Source organism: Hemitrygon akajei, chromosome 5 (genome assembly GCF_048418815.1).
Source record: "Hemitrygon akajei chromosome 5, sHemAka1.3, whole genome shotgun sequence".
NCBI lineage: Eukaryota > Metazoa > Chordata > Chondrichthyes > Myliobatiformes > Dasyatidae > Hemitrygon > Hemitrygon akajei.
In genome coordinates this window covers 39331620-39355228 of record NC_133128.1, presented here as the reverse complement: position 1 = coordinate 39355228, position 23609 = coordinate 39331620, and the positions used below count along the sequence as shown (strand labels likewise).

The window sequence follows — 23609 nt, the reverse complement described above, 5'->3', positions numbered from 1 at the left end:
CCAAAGCACTGACCACTCACTTTTTTCTGCATCATCCCTTTCCTTTCACTGCCATGAACTTTTTCTTATTCCTTGCAACATGATGATCTAATGAGAAGTATTGCTGTCAGATATTGCAGAGTGCTGGCGTTTTTCGCGTAGGTGACTAAAATGTTATTTCTGGATGTGCGGTATTTGCTTTGCTCCATTAATAAGTTGCTCCATTAATAAGTTCCGAATTCGACTGAAGTTTCCATCTAAATAACAGGCGGTGTACAAATTCTACAGCGCCGTTCTTTCCTCTGTTATTCTTAAAACCAAATGCGTTCAAGTTATTCTGAACGGATTATTCGAGTGCATTGCGGATGAAGTGTAATCGTGATTAAAGTCATTCAGTAAATGGAAATCTGTTCCGCGAATGAATTAAATTCCAAGACATTGTCATGAATTTAGCTGAGCAAGATATCAGAATCAGGAGAATATTTTATTTCTTTTTTTCCATGATTTGTTTGGAAACTACAAATGGAAGACAATTATACTGACTGCAGAACTTCCCGGTAATCAGCTGGTAATAACGTCAGTGTTAATCTTTAGCATCATCGTACAGCAATAGTGGGTGTACTGGTAGTCCGTGGTGGAAGCAAAAGTGGTGCTGGCATAGAATTACATAAACACACTTCCAAAAAAAAGTTATGAAATTGCTCTTCCTGGAATGATCTTTAGCACCATTCATGGGCTATGATATTAGTCCATCATTTTAGCTTGATGACATCCAAGTTTAAATTGGATTAGATTTTTATTCTGTAGAATTGACAGCTTTATGCATGTGTGATTTGGGTTTAGTAATTGCTTTTGTATTAGGGTGAAAAATTGGATCTTCATTTCAATCATGTAAGATAAAACTATAATATAGATCACAGGATTTGAAGATGTAGCCTCTGCTGATGGTCAAATGTCATATTACTGATAATCTAAATTTTGTGGCAGTGCTTACCTGAGACTCCCCCCCCAAAAAGAGTTAAACTCTGTTTTGAAGACTGAAACTTCTCTGTGTTAGCTAGTCTTCAGCTAATACCACTGAAAAATATTTAAACTACTACTCTTAGTGTTCACATAATCTTTCGCACAAATGACAGCTGTATTTATCCAAAGCACTCACAACTAATTGAATGAAAAATGCTTTGAAGCAATCTCATATTGTGAAAGACCCATGTTCTTTGATTACTTAAAAAGCATCAATATCCATTTTTTTAATTTGAGAAAGCAAAATGAAGGACCAAGTCATTTTCAAAGTAGAATGCCAATGAGTTTGAATGGTCAGCAAATATGAAATGAACGAAGATTCAGTGATTGATTGATACATGGTTAGGTGCTGTAAGTATTTAAATTTGCAATACAAAGTTTTGGAGGGGAATGGTGGATGTTGGGGGAAAAACAGATTTGATGAATAAGGAGACTAGGTCCATCAAGATCTACTTTGTCTGGCTTCTATGTGAGTTCCATGCATGTACTGTATAAATTACATGTGTAATTTATTCCCAAATAAGGGAAAAAACAAGACAAAGTGACTTCCTGATTTCATCTTGTACCTGGATGTCTGGTCACACTGTTGGGATTTAGAGATAGAAACTGGAAACAGGAAATGAAGCAATTTTGCTCTTTTTTTTAAAACAAGAAAAATATCTTAAGCGTGTAACAACTTTTTTTAAAAAAAATTGTCAGGGAAAATATAATACTGGAAGTAGGATTATCAGTGTAAGCACTGTAAGTGAAAATTCTTGGCCATAATACATTTTAATTTATCTTTGGATTCTTGCTCAAAGATAGATTCACAGACAGGAGGAAGGAAATGCACAATGTAAGCAAACAATCTAAAATAAACTCTCCATTTGTAGGCTTTTTAGAATGTGGGATGGCGGGGGTTGGGTGAGAATGAAAGGAAAGAAAGAACTCACATGTCTTATCTTTGTGTTTTATGAAGAAAAGTGTGGTTGCAGACTTGTTGATAAGCCATGAAATTGGAAGTGGAATCATTTAAAAAAGAAAATGTAATGCATTCCAGACAGAATCCACTTTTACCCGTACTTGGCCCCAAGAAAAGGATGTTATTACCAAGCGGATGTAGTCATTATGAGCTGTGCTGCTGACAGTCAGATGTGAATTGCCTAAAAGAAATGCATCCTCCTGAAGTTTGGATAGCTGGCTTTGTCTTTCTCGGATGTTTAATGATAAATGCACCAGAATGTTTGGGGAATAGTATCTTATTAGCTGCTGTTTAGGACAGAATAGATGTGCCTTCTTGAGTATGTTGTCCTGCAGAACAGAGAAGTTGTTAAATGAATTGAGTTTGCAAAATACAGAATTTTGTTGTGGTTAAATTTTACAGCCTGCAAGATTACAGGAATATTTTATATTTTTGTTCCAGATTATGTGAACAATGGTGTTGATTAATAGTTTGAGGGATTTGGGGTCTGATTAGTATTTCCAGTCCTGTTTGTGTGGCATTTACAGAGAATGCATCTGCGTGGATTTTCCTGGGATTGCTCTGGTTTCCTCCAACGTTCCAAATATGTGCTAATTGGTAGGTTAAACGGCTGCCATAAATGACCTCCTCTTCTCCCCCCCCCCCCCCCCCCAACTGCAATGTATTTGGGTAGTCAGAGAATCAGTGAGGTGTTAATGGTCATGAGGGAGAATAGGTTACCGAGAAGTATGGTGTTAATGGTCATGAGGGAGAATAGGTTACCGGGAAATATTCAGGGTTGGCGATTGCTTTCAGAGCTTGTATGAGTATGATGTGCTAAATATCATGGAAATATGAGAATATGAAATTGGGTAAGGATCACAGATTTCCTCCTTTAAGCCTTAAGGAACCAGATGGGTTTTAATGACAATCCTGTGACTGGTGTATTTTTAATAATACAGGATTTATTTAATCACCTGTCCTCCATTGTTGTATTCCATAAGAGATAGGAGCAGAATTTGGCTATTTGGTGCATCGAGCCTGCTCTGCCATTCAGTTGTGGCTGCTGATCCTTTATCCCCCCTCCTCAGCCCCACTCCCCAACCTTCTTCCTGTAACATTTGATGCTGTGTCCTGTCAAGAACATATCAAGCTCTGCCTTAAATACACCCAACGACCTGGCCTCCACAGCTGCATGTGGTAATAAATTCCATGAATTCACCACCCTCTGGCTAAAGAAATTTCTCTGTATGTTTAAATGGAAGTCCCTCTATCCTGAAGCTCTCCCACCATGGGAAACGTCCTTTCCACATCTACTCTGTCTAGGTCTTTCAACGTTTAAAAGGTTTCAAATGAGATTCCCCTCATCCTTCTAAGTTCTGGTACAGACCCAGAGCTCTCAAACGTTCCTTATATGATAACCATTTCATTCCCAGAATCATCCTTGTGAACTGTCTTTTGACCTTCTCGAATGCCAGCACCTCTTTTAGATGAGGTGAGTCCTCACCAGTGCTTTCTAAAGCTTCAGCATCACATCCCTGCTCTTGTATTCTAGACCTCTTGAAATGAATGCAAACATTACATTTGCTTTCCTCACCACCGACTCTACCTGCAAGTTAACCTTTAAGGTGTTCTACACAAGGACTCTCAACTCCCTCTGCATCTCAGATTTTTTTGTTTTCTCCCCATTTAGAAAATAGTCTACATCTTTATTTCTACTACCAAAGTTCATGACTATGCATTGTTCAACATTGTATTTAATTTGCCACTCTTGCCCATTCTCCTAAACTGTCTAAGCCCTTGTTTCCTCAACACTGTGCCCCTTCACCATTCTCCATATCATCTGCAAACTTTAAACCATGTTGCTTGATTAGCAGTCCAGAACCCTGCCTACTAACCCAATAACTTATCTGCCTTACTATCATACCCTTGGACATGATGTGATTAGGTAAAGATTTATTTAAGATTGTTCACACTAAGTAGGTGGGAGAAAAGGGACATAGTGAAGGTGATGAGAGGGAGTAATGAAAATGGAGGCTTCTAATTATTTGCTTCTGGAGACTGGCATGGTTTTGTGTTGCTAGACAATACTGCTGCCTCCTTGTATTGGAGAAACAACAAATCAGGTAACTGCCCTGTTACTCCAAAAAGATCCCCACAAGTTGGTCAGACAAACAGTTCACAGATCCAGAACTGTGTAAACCAAGAAGTGTGCAAAAGCTTCAAGTGATACCCCTGATATGTTTTTGAGCATCACTGCTGCACCCCATAAGCAGTTTCTGTGATGGGGTGATTTTGAAAGGCATTTATCTACTGCCTTTTTATTGCTCACTTGCAACAAGCAAAAATGGATTTAGTTAATTCGATGTGTTGCTCGACTGAAGCTTATTTAAAGTGGAGGTTGGTAGGTTTCGGATTCGTAAGGGTGTTGCAGGTAATGGGGAGAAGGCAGAAGAAAGTGGTTGAGAGGTATAAAATATCAGCCATGATAGACTGGTGGAGTAGACTCGATAGGCAGAATGGCCTAAATCTGCTCCTATGTCTTATTGTCGATGGTAAATTTATTTTCCCAAAGCTGTCTGGATTTGTGATTGCAGTAACAATAAATGATAACTTGATGCAGGTCACTTTGCTTTGTATTAAGGAGAGAAAGGATGCAGTAAGTAACAGGAAAATCTCTTGTAATGTGATACACGTTAGTTTTGAATCATTTTGATATGGTTAGAATGAAGTTTCATGTCAAGAAAGCTTTATTCAGATCAGAGTAGGGCACTGAGATGCTGCTTTGTTGCAAATTGTCTTTTATAGATGAACCAAGCAGAAGTAAACAGATAATATTAATGAGTGATTGGCAATTTGTGCCTTGAGCGCTGTGTGATTAAGAAATATTTTATTTTATGCTAATGACTTGGATTTTACAAGAATTCATAGCACTGAGTCAGATGATTATAGAAACATAGAAAATAGGTGCAGGAGTAGGCCGTTCGGCCCTTCGAGCCTGCACCGCCATTCAGTATGATCATGGCTGATCATCCAACTCAGAACCCTGTACCTGCTTTCTCTCCATACCCCCTGATCCCTTTAGCCACAAGGGCCATATCTAACTTCCTCTTAAATATAGCCAATGAACCGGCCTCAACTGTTTCCTGTGGCAGAGAATTCCACAGATTCACCATTCTCTGTGTGAAGAAGTTTTTCCTCATTTTGGTCCTAAAAGGCTTCCCCTTTATCCTTAAACTGTGACCCCTCGTTGTGGACTTCCCCCAACATTGGAAACAATCTTCCTGCATCTAGCCTGTCCAATCCCTTTAGAATTTTATACGTTTCAATAAGATCCCCCCTCAATCTATTAAATTCCAGTGAGTATAAGCCTAGTCGATGCAGTCTTTCTTCATATGAAAGTCCTTCCATCCCAGGAATCAATTATCTGATGTTTATGGTCCACATGAGCCTTCTCCCATTTTATTTGGGAGTGTAGGCATCATTTCAAAATTTGCACCTGATATAAAACTTGCATATGACTGAATCTGTGTCAGTTCTGAAGATTGGATCTGGCTCGAGAACAAATCTCCATTCATTGAAATGGAGAGGAACATCAGTGAGGGACCAAGGTAAATAGATCAGTTTTTAAATGAATTGTCCTACTTTTGCTCTTGAAAAGTTTGGTTTTTCAATAGTTTGATTTTTTTTGGTCAGATGTTTTGTTTACCAGATGGCAAAGCCAGCTGTCGAAGTTTGTTCTACTCCTGATGAACACAAAAGGGTTATTATTTATTGAGATACAATGTGGAATAGCCCCTTCCAGCCATTGAAGTCACGCAGTCCAGCAATCTCCCGATTTAACCCTGGCCTAATTACAGGACCATTTGCAGTTGATAATTAACCTACCAACCAGTATGTCTTTGACTGGTTTCCTTGCAGTCCACACGGAGGAAGATCATGTGTTCAAGGGGAGAACATACATACTCCTTACAGGCAGTGGTGGGAATTGAACCCAGGTTGCCTGTACTGTATAGCATTGTGCTACTGTCATTAAGGATAGAGTCATAATTTGATGGTAGGGTGGTGTCCACGCAAGTGGACAATAAAAGTGACTTGACTTGAAGTTGATTTTGGGCGTTGAATAGGTTGGTTAGTGAGCAGTTTGCTGCTGCCTACAAATTCTGAATAATCGCTACAATGGTTCCGAGGATGATTCATTTATTGTAAATAAATGGGCGGGTGGGGGGCAAGTATAGGGATATAGCGAATGTTCTAGAGAGTGTGTTTAATAGGGTTGCTTTTCTTTAAAGAAAACTGGTTACTCAATGGGATAAATACCACTATGTGATTCTAGATGTTTGATCTCATCCTATCAGCATTTTGTATTGTTTTCCTCTTCATGTAACCATCAAGTCTAATGCTGGTTGCGAGTAGGATCAAGAATTCCTAATTTTCACCACAGTGTGAGTGAAGAATGTTTCTTTTGATCGACTCACTAGATTTATGGTGGCTAGTTTTTAAGCTTGCTACAAACAGAAATCTTTTCAACTTCTGTTGATGTCCACCATAATTTAAAAATCTTTATCAAGTCAAACTCCATTACTCGTTTTCCTAGAATAATCATTCCTAATCTGTTTATTCTTTCCTTGCACTGTACTCTCATTCTGGTAACATTGTAGTAACTTACTGTGATGCTTTAACATATATCATTGAGTGTTTTAACCGAAGTTCTTCATTATCGTATGTCTCTGTTTTTGAACTGGATTCTTTTAGAAGGGACTCAGAGTGCTTTGTTTTCGCGGTCTGTGTTCCTGTCAGTCTGCTGCTATCTTTGCGTGATACAATGATAATGGAGTTACTGCCTGAGCAGAGCATGTCTAGACTCTTCAGTGTTTTAAAAACAGCAGTCATCCCTTGTCTTTTTTAATCTACTTAAATTCATGAATTGTATATGAAAAATAACATTTGGCTGAAGTACTGTAATTTAAAATGCGATTTTAGTACTTCAGCTTTTTTCATTTGGCCACTGACACCTTACTAAATGTAAGCTGGCCTAAAATGCGGATGTTTTTAATTTTCATTTTCAGTAGATGGAATTGGTGATAATTCTATTTTCATTTTCTTAAAAAGAGCAGAAATTTTCTTTATGAACTAAATAGCTTTATAGAATCATATTCTGTCTAGTTTAAAAAGTCATGATTTGGAAGTTGCTGTATCTTGCTTTTGATACGGCAGTGTTTTAAAATCCATCAGTTTACTCATTTTGCTCCAGTCATTAGAATGTGTGGGCAGCAATAGAACTAAAATATTCACTTTGAGTGACACTGTCTTTTAGGAATTTAAATTGTAGATGTTTTTTTAATGTGTAATGTTTTAGCAGTGTACAGAAGTTTTATTTGGAATATTTTGGAAAAATGTACCAATTTAGTTTTGCAATCCTATGAGCAGTGGACTTGTAACCTGTCTATGTGACCTTTACATCATGTGAAAACATTTAAAGGATGCAATTCCTGATGTACTAAGCCTGGAAATTGGAATTTGTAGTCTGATGGGCATGTGGTAAACCTTTTAAACTTTGAAACACTTTGGCTGTTTCAGCCTTATCCATAGTTGCTCAGTTAACCCTCTTCATAATTTTTCGTTTAACTGTACAATTTTTGGCACATTGTAGAGTAGAAAAAAGACTGGAGGACTAAAGTGCTATCTAAATTTTGAATACTTGCCCAAATTAATTATAAATAAATCCTGTTGAGAACTACTCTTACAGTTTTCCAAAGATGACCTCTAAAACAAAGTGGTGGTGGTTGATTGAAATTACGTTGTGCTACAACTGATGTACTTGGTATCCAGCAGAGTTCTGGTTATAGTGTTTAAATATATCCCATACATTTAAAACTGCATCTGCACAGCTGTATGCTTCTGTGCTAGAAGCCTGGTGTAAAACCTTTTTGCTGGTGACCCAGGGCAAATAATTGCCCACAGCTTGAAGTGGAGAGGCCCTCTGTGAGGGCTGGGATTTGGGTAGGTTGTGTGAGCATCACTAATACCTTATCTGTCCTTTTTCTCCATTGTTAGTAACTCCTTTTATCTCCTGTCTTCCACCCCATCAGTGACTTTTTTCTTAATCGTTTTCTCTGCATCTTAAAATTTTCTGATTCTAGTGAAAGTTCACAATCCTGAAACATTAGCTCAGTTTATCTATCTACACATCTTTATACTTGCAGTACTTTTTGCTTTATTAAAAGTTTATAGTTATTTTTGTGAACTGGGTTTAATGTTGATCTATGTACATGAATGAAATGTGTTTATGCACCAGTTCCTCTCGGTCTGGGTGGCTAAGATGTAGGGCAGTCAAGTGGATTTGCTACACTCCAAATATTATTTTAACCATTGACTAATATGCTATTTTTGACTCTGCAACCACTGATCCAATTTGTGAATTCTTGAGTGTTTGGGGGAAATCTCAACAGATTCTGAGCTTTAATTAATATTGCATATGTGTATTAATGGACAATTATTTTGATTTATTTTGCTGGCAGATACATTCAGTGATCAATGTATGGCTTTAAAAGCCATGTATAAATTTTGTTTGAACAGTTGGGTGCCTCAGATTTTTCACAAATGGCCATCAGCCCAACCAGTGTGACATCATGTCATACTAATAGCACAAGCAAACCATTGACCCCAGTGGTGCCATATAGTACCACCTCTCAGACATCTTCATATTCTCCTATTATTTTCTGCCTAGTGCATCCTACTTAAGTACATGTTTCTGGCCAGATTACATTTCACTGTTGTTGCACATTTCTTGCTGTTTTCATCAAAATGTTAAGTTACTGATAACGGAGGAGTTTGACTAGTGAAAAAGTAGTTTTGAATGTCAGTGGCTCCATTTCTTCTTTCTAATTGCTAGCATGGGCAGAATGGATTTAAAAATAGTACTATATAAAAAGCCAAATGTGACACATTTTGTACTGTCATATGCCGAGGGGAAAATTTTAAATGCCATTTTATCCTGTGCTTGTCTACTTCAATTGTGTGCTAATCCGAAAGCTATAAGAAGTGAAAGAGGGAGTATAGAACATAATGGAACTCTAATATCTGATGTAACATTCTTTTTGATGTGGGTAGACACAATTGATGCCAAAATAAATAAATTATTGCAATTTTATGCACTATTTTTGATTTTTATGTATGTTGAAGCATGCAGTAGAAAGCCCAGACTTGGATACACTTAGAAATAATATACCATTGCGTGAATGACATTAAGTCATTACAAGTGGAGGCCAGTGAAAATTAAACTTTGTTTTTTGCAGGAGATGAATCAATATTTCGAGATCGATGAGTTTGCAGAGATCCTATGTTTTCTTTTGTTGATTAGTTAGTTTATTTATTGGCTCCTAACAACAACAACCAATAACATCACCGGTACTGCTTGGCTCATTCTGGGTAGTTGTAAGCATTGAAATCCTGTGACTCTGGAAAGTATACTGTGGTCTGTCCTATATTTTCCAGGAGTGAAGTGAGACTGCTTTGTTATATGTTAGTTGAGTATGATTATTACAATATTTCTAGAATTCCTGTGGCACTACAATAGCTGTGATGAAGCTGGTTTCCATTTGTATCTGCATTGTTACTTGAAGAAACTTGGTGACTGCAGTATGTTGAAGTTAAACATTTTATTTTCTTCAAGCTGCTTCTACTCTAAGCTGTATTATGTTACTACACTAAATTAAAAGCCATTTAAGTTTCTGGTTTAAGGGAGTGCTAGTGAAGCACAGTGACTTTCTGGCAGCAATCAAAACTACTAATTATTTTATCAATCACATGTTTTCTGTAAAATGATCACTGCAATCAATAGCCTGTAACTTTTATTTTGGAGTTGAGGTTTTGAACCACCTGTATGACCTTGCATTTTTTTTTGTAGTGTGGACTGAAGTCTTGAAGGTGCTAGGATGGTTGCGGCATGGCATGTATGGGCTGAATCGAGGTGGCAGGGCCTGGGCCCAAGAGCAGGGAATGAGCCAATGTCTGGCCTTTGGAGCTGATTCCAAGTGCCACATCCAAGGCTTTGGGGCCTGGGCCTGAGAGTGAGGAACAAGCTGATGTTTGATTTAAGTGCTGGAACAGATTGGAAAGGTCAGTTATGGGCTGATTCAAGCCCAAGAGTGTATTGAAGTGGCAGGGCCTGGGTCCGAGAGCAAGGAACGACCCACTTTTAGGCCAGTTTAATGCTGGGCCAGATTGAAAAGGTCAGGGTGTCAGGGATGGAGGCGAGGGACAGGCTATTGTTCAGCTTGCTGCTCATAAAGTTTACTTGTCTCTGCACTGAATTGTGACTGACGTTTTGGCTGTGGACTCACATTTGCGAACTTCAGTTCTGAATATTAGTTCCTTATTTTTACTGCTGTCACTATATTTTTCTGCACAATGGGTGTTAGACGGTCTTTTTTTACTGGGTTCGTTCTATTGGGTTTCTTTGTTTTGTGTTTGCCTGTAAGGGGCTGAATCTAAAGGTTATATGTAGCATACTTCAATAATGTTCTTTATCCTGCCTTTTCTATTGTGAAAAATAATATATATATAATTTTCTGGTATATTTTGTACAATTTCAAATTAAAAAAACACAAAGTTTTCTCCTATGCTGAGCTTGCTCAAAAAAGAGAACTTCCTCTTGTAAATAATGCAGCATCATTCTGATTGAATGGAAAATTGTATTGGAGGTTGAATGTTCTCACCACCTCATCAGTTTTTGACAGCAAGTTGCAGTGTATGTTTCTTTTTGCTTCCACTGCAATCATGATCTTGAAGAGTACAGCGAATGTGCTGTCTACTCAGGTTCTTTCTAAATTTATGACCATTTCTGGGTCAACCACACTTCTAGATTCTAATTTTTTTTTTGTTTTTCCCTCAAATTACTTGATTCTTTTATTGATTACCTTAAATTTATGCCACAGGGATATTGACCCATCTATTAAACTTTCCCTTAACCTTCCCTCTTCTAGAATGAAACAACACCACACAATCTTTCCACATAGTAAACTTCTTCATCCTTGACAGCTTCCTTGTAATGACCCCCAGAACCTTAATCAAGGCTACCCCATCCTTCTCATGTATAAATAACAGAAATTTAGATTTCACATTTAAACCAAGAATCTAGCTGGTCAGCTGTGGTGTAATTTTTTTTCTAAATATGGATTCAACATAATCACTTTGCTCTTATTTAATGACTGTTAGAAAAGAGGAATATCATGGAATCTTGGGTCTCCCTATTTCCCTATACGGAAGTATTCTACCCTATGTATTACTCTTCCCCTTATTTACCCTCTCATGCATAATCATGCATAAGAAAATCTTTCACTTACCCAGAAAGAATTCGGTATAGATGATCTACTCATTAATAATTCTCTGCAGTATTGAGTGTAGTTCCCACAATGAACAACTCAACTAACTCTTAATATCTCAATCTCTAAACCATGGCTTCAACATTTAGTTCTAAATTAATTATCTATTGATATGCTGGTTCTTCCGGTTTAAGATGGCGATACCGAAGGTGTGTAACAGGTTCTTTGTAGTTCAAAAGCAAAGAAATTTGATCAAAAATATTATTAACACTTTTTGAGGTGAATGGTGGTGAACTATCACCACAAACAATGCAGAGGTGAGCGACAGCAGAGCAAATTGGCAAGATGTGCCCTGCTTGTGCATTGCAAAATCAACACACTAGGAGTTGGAGCTGTGCTGGTTATAGTGGACAATTTGGAGGGGAGAACACTGTACAGAGTAGTTCTGATGCCAGTCCAGCTGGCCCGGTTACAAGGGTAAAGTACTCTAAATGTCGACCTGATTTGAAAAGATCAAGAACTGCTTCTCCAGCAGTGAAATCCAGGTCCGAAGCAATCACTGGGTGGTGTGTTCCAGGCATAGAGCGATTCGCCACAGCGGGTCCTGGGTCCATATGCAAGGTTTAATCTGCTGTTTGGACAATCTAAATGCTGGCCCATATAGACTGGAAGGGCAGAGTGTCGAGAGTTGGGCGAGGTTGGATTGCTCTGGGTGCCAAGCTGATAAAGAGATGTCGAGGACAGTGCCTTCAGCAGCAAAATTTAGGCCTGAAGCAATTTTCCTTGGGGTCCAAGTCCTAGTGTGAGGTTAAATGCTGGCCAAGATGCACTGGGGACTCTCTCTCTCTGCGACACAAAGGCTGTGAGACTGCCCCTGGCTGCTGTGCTTCGTGTCTGCAAGTTTTGGGCGATTTGCCTTGCTAATATATTGAACTGAATACTGAGGCTTTGGACTTATTCTGGGGTGCTCCAGGGATTTGGATCTAAGGACTCAATTTGGTTCGGAATGCTGTTGTTGTTTTGCATGATTTGTTTTTATCTCTTTCTCTGTGCACGTTGGGGATTGGTCTTTATTTTTTCTAAAAAGTGTTCTTTCAGGTTCCTTACTTTGCCATTACCTGTAGATAAACAAATCTCAAGGTTGTATAATTTATATATTCTTTGATAATAAATGTGTTTTGAACTTGATGCAAACTAAAGATTCTAGCATTAAACCCCTTCACAAATAGTTTCAGTGGGAGGAAGCAGTCTTGGATCCAGTTTGTCATATTGGAGCCCATAGGTGTATTTTTCCCCCTCTGAATACCTTTTTGCCTTTTTGGGTTTCTCTGCTAGGGGCCCTGCAATTTCTGTATTAGCCTCCCACAGGGTCCAAGGAAACACCTAGACCTAGTCAGGCCTTGGGGATTTATCCACCCTAATTTGCTTCAAGACAGCAAACACCTCCTCCTCTGTAATCTGTATAGAGTCCATGGCATTGCTGCTGCAGTCCCTCAATCTGTAAGACTGTGTCCATCTCCTGAGTAAATACAGATGCAAAAAAATCCATTTAAGATCTCCCCACCTCCTTCAGTTCCACACATAGATTACCCTTCTGATCTTCCAGAGGACCATTTTTAATTTTTTTTTAAAACCTTGCTATCTTTTCGCTCTTAATATCTGTAGAAGAGCTTGGGATTCCCCTTCACCTTGTCTGCTAGAGCAACCTCATGTCGTCTCTTTGCCCTCCTGATTTCCTTGGTCTTTTCTTGCATTTCTTAAACTCCACAAGTACCTCATTTGTTCCTGCAAGCACCTCTTCCTTTTTCTTAACAATGGCCTCAATCTCTAGAAACCCAAGGTTTCCTAAACCTTTTATCCTTGTTTTTTTTATTCCAATAGGAACATACAAACTTCATTCTCAAAATTTCACTTTAGAAGGCCTCCCACTTGCCAAGTGCACTTTTGCTAGAAAACAAACTATCCCAAAGCACATTTGCCAAATCCTTTCTGATACCATAAAAATTGGCCTTACTTCAATTTAGAATCTGAACCCAAGGACCAAACCGACCCTTTTCCATAACTAATGGCATTATGCTCACTAGATGCCAAGTGTTCCCCTACATAAACTTCTGTCACTTACTGTCTCATTCTCTAATAAGAGATCTAGTGTCTCATTCTCTCCAGTTGGGACCTCTATGTACCAATGAAAAAAACTTTGCTGGACACATTTGACAAACTCTATGGCATTCATCCTTTTTACAGTATGGGAGTCCGAGTCAATATGTGGAAAGTTTAAAATTACCTATTACCTGAACCTTGTGTTTCTTGCAACAGTTTACAATCACTTTACAAATTTACTCCTCTAAATTTGCTCTGCAGACTGTTGGGTTATATATAAGATAATCCCAATAATGTGGTCATACCTTTTTAATTCTTTAGTTCTACCCGTGTAGCTTCACATTTCTCCCATCTACCCTGACTGAGTGCTGACTAGTAATGCCACAGTTCCCTCTTTAATCCCTCTCTCTCTATCACATCTAAAACAAGAGAACCCTGGAACACTGAACTGTCAGTCCTGCCCCTATTTGCTTTCCCTGCAATACTCTTTGTATTGAAATATGTGTAGCTCAGAACATTAGTCCCATCATATTCAACTTCAATTTCTGACCCTTTATGTAAATTTAACATCTTTCTCCACAACCTCTCCACTATCTGTTCTAACGCTCTGGTTCCTATCCCCCTGCAACTCGTTTAAACCCCCTGCCCCCGTGCAGCACAAGCAACCTTCCCTCTAGGATTTTAATTAGAAAGGTTTTTTTAAAAAAAAAAGACAAACTACAATTTAAGAGTAACAAGTTAGAACACTACAAATACTACTACTATTACTACTAGTAATATAAAACATTATTAGTTCCTAATAGTTATCAACAGAGGAATTTATCCAGAGTACTTTCATTTGTGAAAGAACAAAATCAAGGCAAACTGCCTTTATACAATGCATCCTCCAAGTCTTCATTTTTTTTGAGATGTTTGAGAAATCGATGTTCATGCCATCAGGTGCTACCCAAACTTGCAGCAGGGTACAAGACCATCTCAAAGGCACTGAACATACTTCAGAGCTCAGTCTAGTCCATCATGAAAAATATGAACCCAGAGCAACACTGGTGAAACCAGGCTGGCCCTCTAAACTTTGTTGCCAGAGAAGAATGGCACTCGTAAGAGAGGCTACTGTGATGCGAATAGTCACTCCGAGTGAGCTGCAGAAGTCAGTGGCTGCAACTGGAGATGAAGTTTATGGCTCTGCAGTCTCTAAGCCTTTGCACAAAAAGGGTATTGAAGAGTGGAAAAGAAGCCCTGTGTTTGAAGAAAAGCATATTCTTGCCTGTAAAGACTTGGTAAGCATCACTTAGGTACTGTAAAGGTGTGGAAGAAGGTCTTGTGGTGAGATGAGACTAAAGTGAAACTTTGCCTCAACACTAAGCAGTACCTGATTGATGCGCGGTATTAGATTTGCACCACACATCAGCCAGGTAGCACCATCGCTACTGTAAAGTATGGTGGAGGGAACATCATGCTGTGGGGATGTTTTTCAGCAGCAGGGACCGGAAATCTAGTCAGGATTGATGGGAAGATAAATACTACTAAATACAGTGATCCTGGATTCAAAAAAACCTGCTAGCCTCTGCCAGAAAGTTTAAACTGAGGAGGAAGTTCATCTTTCAGCAGGATATTGCAGTGGTTCCCAACATGCAAAGCATGTGTTACTGGGCCGCGAGGAAACAATATGATTTGTCGATATGAAACGATATGAGTCACTGCACCTTTCCTCATACCCTGTCACGCCCACTGCTGAATTTGAACGCACGCGAGTTCATTATACACACGAAGTCATTACCCACGCGAGGTCATCAGTTGCCTAAACGCAGTGATACCCTAGTGCCAGGGATCACTGGTTGGTCTTGGGTAACTGGCCACCTCGCATGGCTGTACCGTTGCTACTGGCTTGGAGCGTGGACAGATGGGCGCCGCCTCTGAACCTGTTTGGCATACCAAATGTTCGTGGGGAACCCGATGCTAAAATATTCGCAGACGACCTAATTTGGGCACAGGGTTTCGGAAGCAGTAGAGCAGCAACCTTGCTGCGATCTACTGAAAGTGATCCCTTGAGCCAAACTTTTGTCAGCCGATAGATCCTACATGGTGGGGTGGGACACCCTGTTTCACTCCTCACTTGGTTGGTTGCTCTCTCTCTCCGGACTGCGACCGCCGCGGCCCCAGCACGGGGACCTCTGGCCCTTACCTTGTCCTCTCACCCCACCCACGACCAGCTGCACCTGGCCAAGGCATCTGGCAGTGGGCGGGCGGAGGCTGGAGTTCGGGCCTGGAGACTGTCTAATGAGGCAATGAAGCCCTCAAAACTGCTTCAGTACGTTGAGTCCAAGAAACCCTGCACTTAAAGACAAACCCATTGAGTCTTTTGAGCAATACAAAGAACGTGAGCAAGCGGGACAGAAGCAAGTGCTGATAGCCATGTAAACTAAATTGCGGAATAGATTGGACATAAGGAACCTCCTTCGAGTATTGCTGCATTCCGGTCGTGTTTAGCACCCCGCTCCCCCGTCCCGGTCCCATTGGCCGGTCCGCAAGAATATTGTCAATATTAAACCGGTCAGCGGTGCAAAAAAGGTTCGTGACCCCTGGGATAGTTACCCAAAGTGCACTGCCAGAACAACTGTGGTATGGCTTCAAATGAGGAAAATTGATGTCCTTGAGTGGCCCATTTAGAGTCCTGATCTTAATTCAATTGAACATCAACAGACCTCAACAACATACCTCAAGATAGCTGACCACCACCATTCACCAACTAACCTGACACAGCTTGAGCAATTTTTCAAGGAGGAATGAGCAAATCTTGCTATGTTGTGCAAAGCAAATAGAGACTTATCCAAAAAGACTTCTGGCTATAATAGCTGTGAGAGGTGGTGCAACTAAGTACTGAGCAGAAGGGGATGAATACTTTTGAACTGCTGACATTTCAGTTTTTATATTTTTAATTTTTCATTCTTTACAATTTTCCCTTTTTGGGGCTCAACAGTGGGGGAGGAGCATGTGATTCACAAATTAAAATTCTCGGTTAAACTGATCAAAATCACTGGTTGTAATACTAATGTGAACAAAAGGTTGGCGCTAAATACAGTCGGCCCTCCTTATCTACAGGGGATTGGTACCGGGACCCCCCCGTGGATACCAAAAAACATGGATGCTCAAGTCTCTTATTTAACCTGTCTCATATGGTGGACTTTAGGACCCGGCGGAGCTCGGGACCCGCTGCCAGTGGCTGCTGCTGTTTCTGTTCCGTTGACGGAAAGCGATCACGATTCAAAATAAAGTGGAAATAATAAAGTGATCGGAAAGAGGTGAAATTCCATCGGTCATTGGAAAAGCGTTAGGCTACAGTCGGTCAACGATCGGAGCAATTTTAAAGGATAAAGAATAAAGTGAGAATAATGGACCATGTGAAAGGGCCTGCCTCAATGAAAGCTACAATTATTACTAAGCAACACTGTGGTTTAATTATTGAAATACGTATGTTTCTTAAGTGTTTTATATGCATAGAAAGGTAAAATATAAACTATATACTAAGACAAATGTTTGACTAACTGACGCTACATAATACCGGATGTACCTGTACTGACTTGGAGAACTTCCGTGTTTTCCGATCTGCGGTTGGTTGAATCCGCGCATGCGGAACCCATGGATAAGGAGGGCCGACTGTACTTTTGCAAGACTCTACTTTTCCCAGTAAAGGTTCATTTCTTTTGACAATAATGTGTAATGTCATAAATGCTCTTTGTTAAAAAAAAAATCCGATCAGTGATATAAATGAGCACTTGGCTTAAATTTCTTCCCCATTCTGATGTTTGGTCTGAACAACAACTGTACTTCTTGACCATGTCTGCATGGCTTTATGCATTGTGCTGCTGCCACATGATTGGTTGATTAGATATTTGCAATAACGAGAAAGCGTACTTAATAAAGTGGCCACTGAGCATAATTTGAAGTGCAAATGTTGTAAGCACTTAAAGATGCTGGTATTGTGGCCAACAGTTTTAAAAATATTGTAAGCTATTTATGGCTAGTGATTTTTGAAATGGTGCTTGAATTTATCCTCTGGTGTTATTGAGAGAAGACAATAAGACATGGGAGCAGAATTAGGGCATTCAGCTTATTGAGTCTGCTCCAGCATTCCATCATGGATGATTTATTATTCCTCTCAATACTATTTTCCTGCTTTCTCCCTGTAACCTTTGATGCCCTTACTGATCAAGAACCTATCATCTTCCACTGCAAATATACCCAATGACTTGGCCTCCACAGCCGTCTGTTGCAATGAATTCCACCGTCAAATTAGATTTGATGAAGCGTTGTCTACAAATTCTAAAGTAAGTTTTAATTTCAACTGTTAAATGTTTGTTGTAAATTAGATTGAAGTTTTATTTCAATATAATGTGTTTTTTGGATTAGGACCAGAGTTCATTTATCAATTTTTTATTTGTTTAGGCAAATTGTTATTTGTTTAGTCAACACTACAAACATACAATTATTCCATTCTGAATAGAAGACTTAGATTTAGTAGTAATTGAAAAGTACTATTTGACATTCTGCTTTAATTACAACATGGGCAGTGAAAATTTGTGGCCCAGGTCTTGCAGCTCTGGCAGTGAAAGATATCTCCGGTAGTGCCTTGCATTGTTCTTTACAACAACTGTGTGCTTTGTTCTGCTCTTCTTCCTCTTTTGAGGTGTCTTCCTCCTCATTACTTCCTCTGGCAAGGACTCTGCCCTATTAGTAGGTCAATCATGCATATAGTGCAGGCTTTGCTTAAGTTCATTAAGTGTCAACTTCCCCGCTGTTTCCCTCCTCCCACCCCACTATAGAAGGGAATGGAACCTCATATCTAAAATTCAATACATTTTTCTAATACTAAATGCTTTAACCATCATGCAGATAATTCTTCCCATCCTTTGGGTGGTACGATAGCATTAGGGTTAGCCCATCATTTTACAGTGCCACCAACCCATGTTTAATTCCTGCTGTTGTCTCTATGGAGTTTGTATGTTCTCTCCATGATTGCGAGGGTTTCCTCCAGGTGCTCTGGTTTCCTCCCATCTTCCAAAAATGTGCAAGTTAGTAGGTTAATTAGTCACATGGTTGTACTCGTGCAACACAAGCTTGTTGGCTTGAAGGACCTGTTACTGTGCTGTATCCATAAGCAAAATAAGTAAATTATATTGACATAATAAGATCAGTACCAATTTTCTGGGAAGCTAATATTAACTTTGAAGTTCTTGTGATTAGCTAGAATGGAAGTCTTTTCTGGACATGAAAACCTCAAGGTTTATTATTGGGTGCAGTTTGAGGTCCTATATATTTAGTAAGTCGGCTGTGATGGCGGTTTCTGCTTTTTCTCTTAGCTGATGGTGGGGGAAAAGATGTCAAGCGATTCTTGAAAGGCTAGAATAAGCCTGAGATATCAATGCAATGTACGTGCCAGAAGTCTGCAGCAAAGGATCTAAAGGTAAGGAAGCAAGTTACTGGCTCTGACTTCTACAAGGGGAGCAGGTCAAGGTCAGCGCTAGAATCTGCAAGTCTTCACACAGGAAGTCACATGTCTGTGTACAACTGCTTTGGTGAACTTGAACAGCATGCACCATTCTTTAAAAGAAACATAAAGTATGAGCATAATGAAAACAGAAAAAACTGGAAACAGCAAGCAGTCCAGGTTGCAATGTGTGGGGAAAGTAGTTACATTTAGGATCTGACATGGTTTTAGCTAGAAAGAAGATATTTGTTTATTTATTGAGATACAGCATGGACCAGGGTCTGCTGGCCCTTTGAACCAAGCCACCCAACACCACCTGATATAACCCTAGACTAATCGCAGGACAACTTACGATGACCAGTTAACTAGTACATCTTTGGACTGTGGGAGGAAACACATGGTCACAGGGAGAACTTACAAACTCCTTACAGGCAGCAGTGGGAATTGAACCCATGTTGCCTTTACTGTAAAGCCTTGGGCTAACCACTACACTAGAGTGCCAAAACTAGGAAGTGATAAATAAACTGACAGGAAGAGTAAGAGTATGTTTGAGGGTGGTTCTAGAAGGTTGATCCATTTCTGTGTACTCACCGTCAGATTTTTATGTTAGACGGTAGATAAAGCTGGGGGTTACAAAAGTAATAGAAGGACAAAATGAAAGGTATCTGAGTGTACCTGACATTCAAGACAAAAATGATGAATTGAAAAAGGGGAGATAAAGTATAGAATGATAACCACCACAGAGACTTTGCTGCAGGATGACATAGATTGGAATCTAAATTTTGAAGGGCATATGAAATCTATAAAGGATGGGGAAGCTAGAAAAAGGTGGAAGTGTAGCTGTTTATTACTGATGATCAACCAAATAGGGATGGCCTAAGTTTGAAAACTAAGTTGTAGAAGCAGTTTTGGTGGATATAGGAAACAAAAGCAACAAGTCACACTTGGAAGTGGTCTCCAGGTACCAAATAGTAACTGCAGTAGAAATGAATATAAAGGCTAAAATAATGGGTGACTTCCATAACCTTGTAATAATAAGCATGATTTTGATACAAATTTGTTTAAAAAAATTCAGATGGACAAGAGTAGTTCAGATCACTGTTTATGGCAGATTATTGGGACAGCTTCTGAGGATGGCAAGTTTTGGACTTCATAGTGAAAGTGTCCTTAATCAGCATTGAATTTTACATTTAGTTTGAGGGAGAGTGTCCAAGGCTAGTAATCATTGTTAAATGAGGGTATGAAAGCAGAGCTAGCAGGCAATGTGATATAGCAGATTTGAGCTAAGAGATTGGTCAGTCACAGTGCAATGGTAAATATTGAAGGAACTCTTTCAATATATACGGATTAGATACTTGCTAACATTGAAGAAAAAATCTTAGCCAAGGACACTAAACATGTTTTTGGTTCAAATAATACCAAAGAGAAAGCATATGATCAAAGGGTGGGAAATGAGAAGAGTAAATAGATTTTAAAATGGCAAAGAATGACTAAAAATTTAAAAAATACAATAAATATAAAAACATGAAAAATTCAAGAGAGATTTGCTTTTTTAAAACAAAAAGTATTGATCCTATAGAAATTTGAAAATGGGAAAATTATGTAAGCTAATTCACCTGCAACCTCTAAACATATTTTGTTTGCAGGCACCATTCCAAAAGGAGCTGCAAATCAAGAATTGGGAGGAAAGAGCTAGGATGGGGGAAAATTATAATCACCAAGGAAGTGGCACTGAGCAAAGCGTTGGGCCTGGAAGGCCACAAGTATGGATGGACTTCATCCAAATATTTTTAAAGAATTGATGAATGAAATGGTTGATGCATTGCTTCAATTTCTCCAGAATACTTTAGATTCTGCTAAGGTTCCATTGGATTAGGAAAATCAAAAAAAAGAGAGCAAGAAAGCAGGGTACTACAGCCCAGTTAGAACATAGAAAATAGCACAGGAACAGGTCCTTCAGTCCACAATGATGTGCCAAACCAAATAGATTAGTAAGCAACTGAACAACTAATCTATAGGCCCCTCTGCCTACAGAATGTGCACATCCCTCTTTCTTCTTCACATTTGTGTACCTATCTAAATGTCTTTTAAACATTCCTAATCTATCTGCCTCTACCACCATTCCAGGACCTACCACTCAGTATTTTTTTAATAAAAACAACTTGCCTCTCACACTCCTTTAAAATTATCCCTTCTCTCCTGAAATGCATGCGCTGTAGTATTAGATATTTCAATCCTGGGAAAAAGATGCTATTTGTCTTTCTATGATGCTCTATCCATACTTCTGATAATCTTATAAACCTCTATCAGATCTCCCCTCAACCTCTGCCTCTTCAGCTTAAGTTTGTCCAGCCTGTTGTGATTGTATATGCCCTATAATCCAGGCTGTATCTTGGTAAAACTCTTTTGCACTCTCACCAAAGCCTTGACATCCTTCCTATAATGGGGTAACAAGAACTGTGTTCAATACTTTGGATGCGGCCTAACTAGTTTTATAAAGTTGCAACATAACTTCCTGACTTTTGAAATCAATGCCTTGGTTAATAAAGGTTAGAATGCCATATGCCTTCTGAGCCACCCTACCAACCTACGTGATCAATTTCAGGGAGCTATGAACTTGGACACCAAGATCCCTCTGCTCATCAACAGTGTTAAGACTCTTAACAGTGTACTGTCTTCATGTTTGACTTGCCAAGGTGCAACACTTCACATTTGGTTGAGATAAAATCTGTCTGCCGTTTTTCTGCCGATATCTGCACCTGATCTATATCCTGCTATATTCTTCGCCAGTCATATATCTATTTTATCCCCAACACCACCAATCTTTGTATCATCTGTGAACTTACTAACCCACCCATCTACATTTTCATCCAGGTCATTAATATACATCAGAAACAGCAGAGGTCCATATCAGTACACATCTCTTTGGAACACCACTAATCAAAGACCTCTAGCGAGAATAAGTCCCTTTGACCATTAACCTCTGTCTTCTATTGGCAAGCCAATGGCCAATTTACCATGGATCCCGTGCATCTTAATCTTTTGGAAGGGCCTTCTGTGAGGGACCTAGTCAAATACCTTACTAAAACCATGTAGGCAACATCCACAGCTGTACCTTCATCAATCACCCTTCTCACCTCATCAAAATACTCAGTCAAGTTTGTAAGACATGACTTGCCCTGCACAAAGCCATGCTGGCTCTCCCTAATTAGGCTTATAAAGGCTTATAAGTCCTATCCCTAAGAATTCTTCCCAGTGACTGCCGTACCACTGACATGAGACACACCAATCTATAGTTTCCAGGATCTTCCCTGATTCCCTTCTTGAACAATGGAATAACATTAGCTACTGGCCAGTCCTTTAGGACCTCTCCTGTGGCTAGAGAGAACACAGAAATAATGGTTGAGGCCCAGCAAATCTCTTCACTTGCCTCTCTCAATAACATGAGATGTATCCCATCAGGAACTGGTGACTTGTCCACCTTAATGCCCTTTATGAGACTAGTACTACCACTCCTTTACCTCAAAGTGCCCTGGCATATTAATGCACTCAGTTCTGATCTCTCTATCCTCCATGTCCTTCTCCTTGGTAAATACTGATGTAATGTACTCATTAAGGGCCTCCCCCACATCCTTCGCATCTAAGTAAATATTCACCCCTTGATCATTGAGTGGTCCCACCCTCTCCCTAGTTATCCTCTTGCTGCTGAAGTTTGCGTAGAGTGCTTTGGGAATTTTAATCCTGCTTGCTAAACTTTCCATGACCCTTCCTAGTTTTCTTAATTCCCTTCTTGAGTTCTTTTCTGGCTGCTTTATAATCTTTTAGGGCGCTATTTGATTCTAGCTTCTAAAGCTTTTTTTCCTCAACTAAATTCATCACCTCCCTTGATATTCAAGATCCTGTTACCTTGCCATAAACATCTTACATGAAATTGTTAAAAGCCATTATTTAATACATAAAAGAAAGGCAAATCAAAATATTTAAGGTAATCATCACAGTCAGCATGATTTTATGAAAGGATAATAATGTTTGGCCAATGAATTGGCATTCTTCGAAGAGTTAATGCCCTATGAATAAAGGTAAACCAGAGCACCCATTGAGATTTCCAGAGGGAGTTAATGAAATGCCATATCAAATGTTATTGAGGGAATTAAGTGCTTTGGTATCTATAGATTATTTCCTTGCTAACAAGATATTTTCTAGTACCGGGACCTCAGCATTTTGCTATTTACATAAACAACTTGGATGATGACGCTAAGTTATGAAGAGGAGCCAAGGAGCTTACAAACAGAAGTTGATAAAGGAGTATAATTGTGCATAAAAATTAGTAAAGGACATTATGTAAATAATGTGCTTTTGCAGAGCTTTGTAGTACGGGGGATCTAACAGAATGCAAATACAGTTAATAATTGGGGAAAAATAACAATGTTAATTATCTCAGTGCAATAGTAGAGAGGCTATGCTTCAATTATGCAGAGCATGGTAAGAGTATATCTGGGATATTGAATGCAGTATTGTTCTCATTTAAGGGAGGATCTAAATTGGTTGGAAGCATTCAAAGAAGGTATCCTGGACTGATACCTGGTATGGGTGAATGGCCTTTGATGGAAGGAGAGACAAAGTAAGATGTATCTGTTGAAATTTAAAAGAAAAAAATGATCTTACGTTCAAGATCCTGTAAGCTCTAGATTGGGTGAATGGAGATTTTCTGGGATAATCTAGAACTAGGGTCTTGCTGTTTAAATGCAAGTGGTTA

At 39.2% G+C, this 23609-nt stretch overlaps 2 protein-coding genes across 6 annotated transcripts in view; one reads left to right on the top strand and one right to left on the bottom strand.

Moving 5' to 3' along the window:
• The window catches only part of LOC140727656 (uncharacterized), a 124516-nt gene extending 124023 nt beyond the window's left edge, over positions 1-493 (bottom strand). Inside the window, exon 1 of the mRNA XM_073045279.1 lies at positions 14-493. The gene's annotated coding sequence lies outside the window, so the exon portion shown is untranslated. The remainder of the gene's footprint in view (positions 1-13) is intronic.
• The window catches only part of cblb (Cbl proto-oncogene B, E3 ubiquitin protein ligase), a 154887-nt gene that overhangs the window by 666 nt on the left and 130612 nt on the right, over positions 1-23609 (top strand). The gene's annotated exons all lie outside the window — the stretch shown is intronic.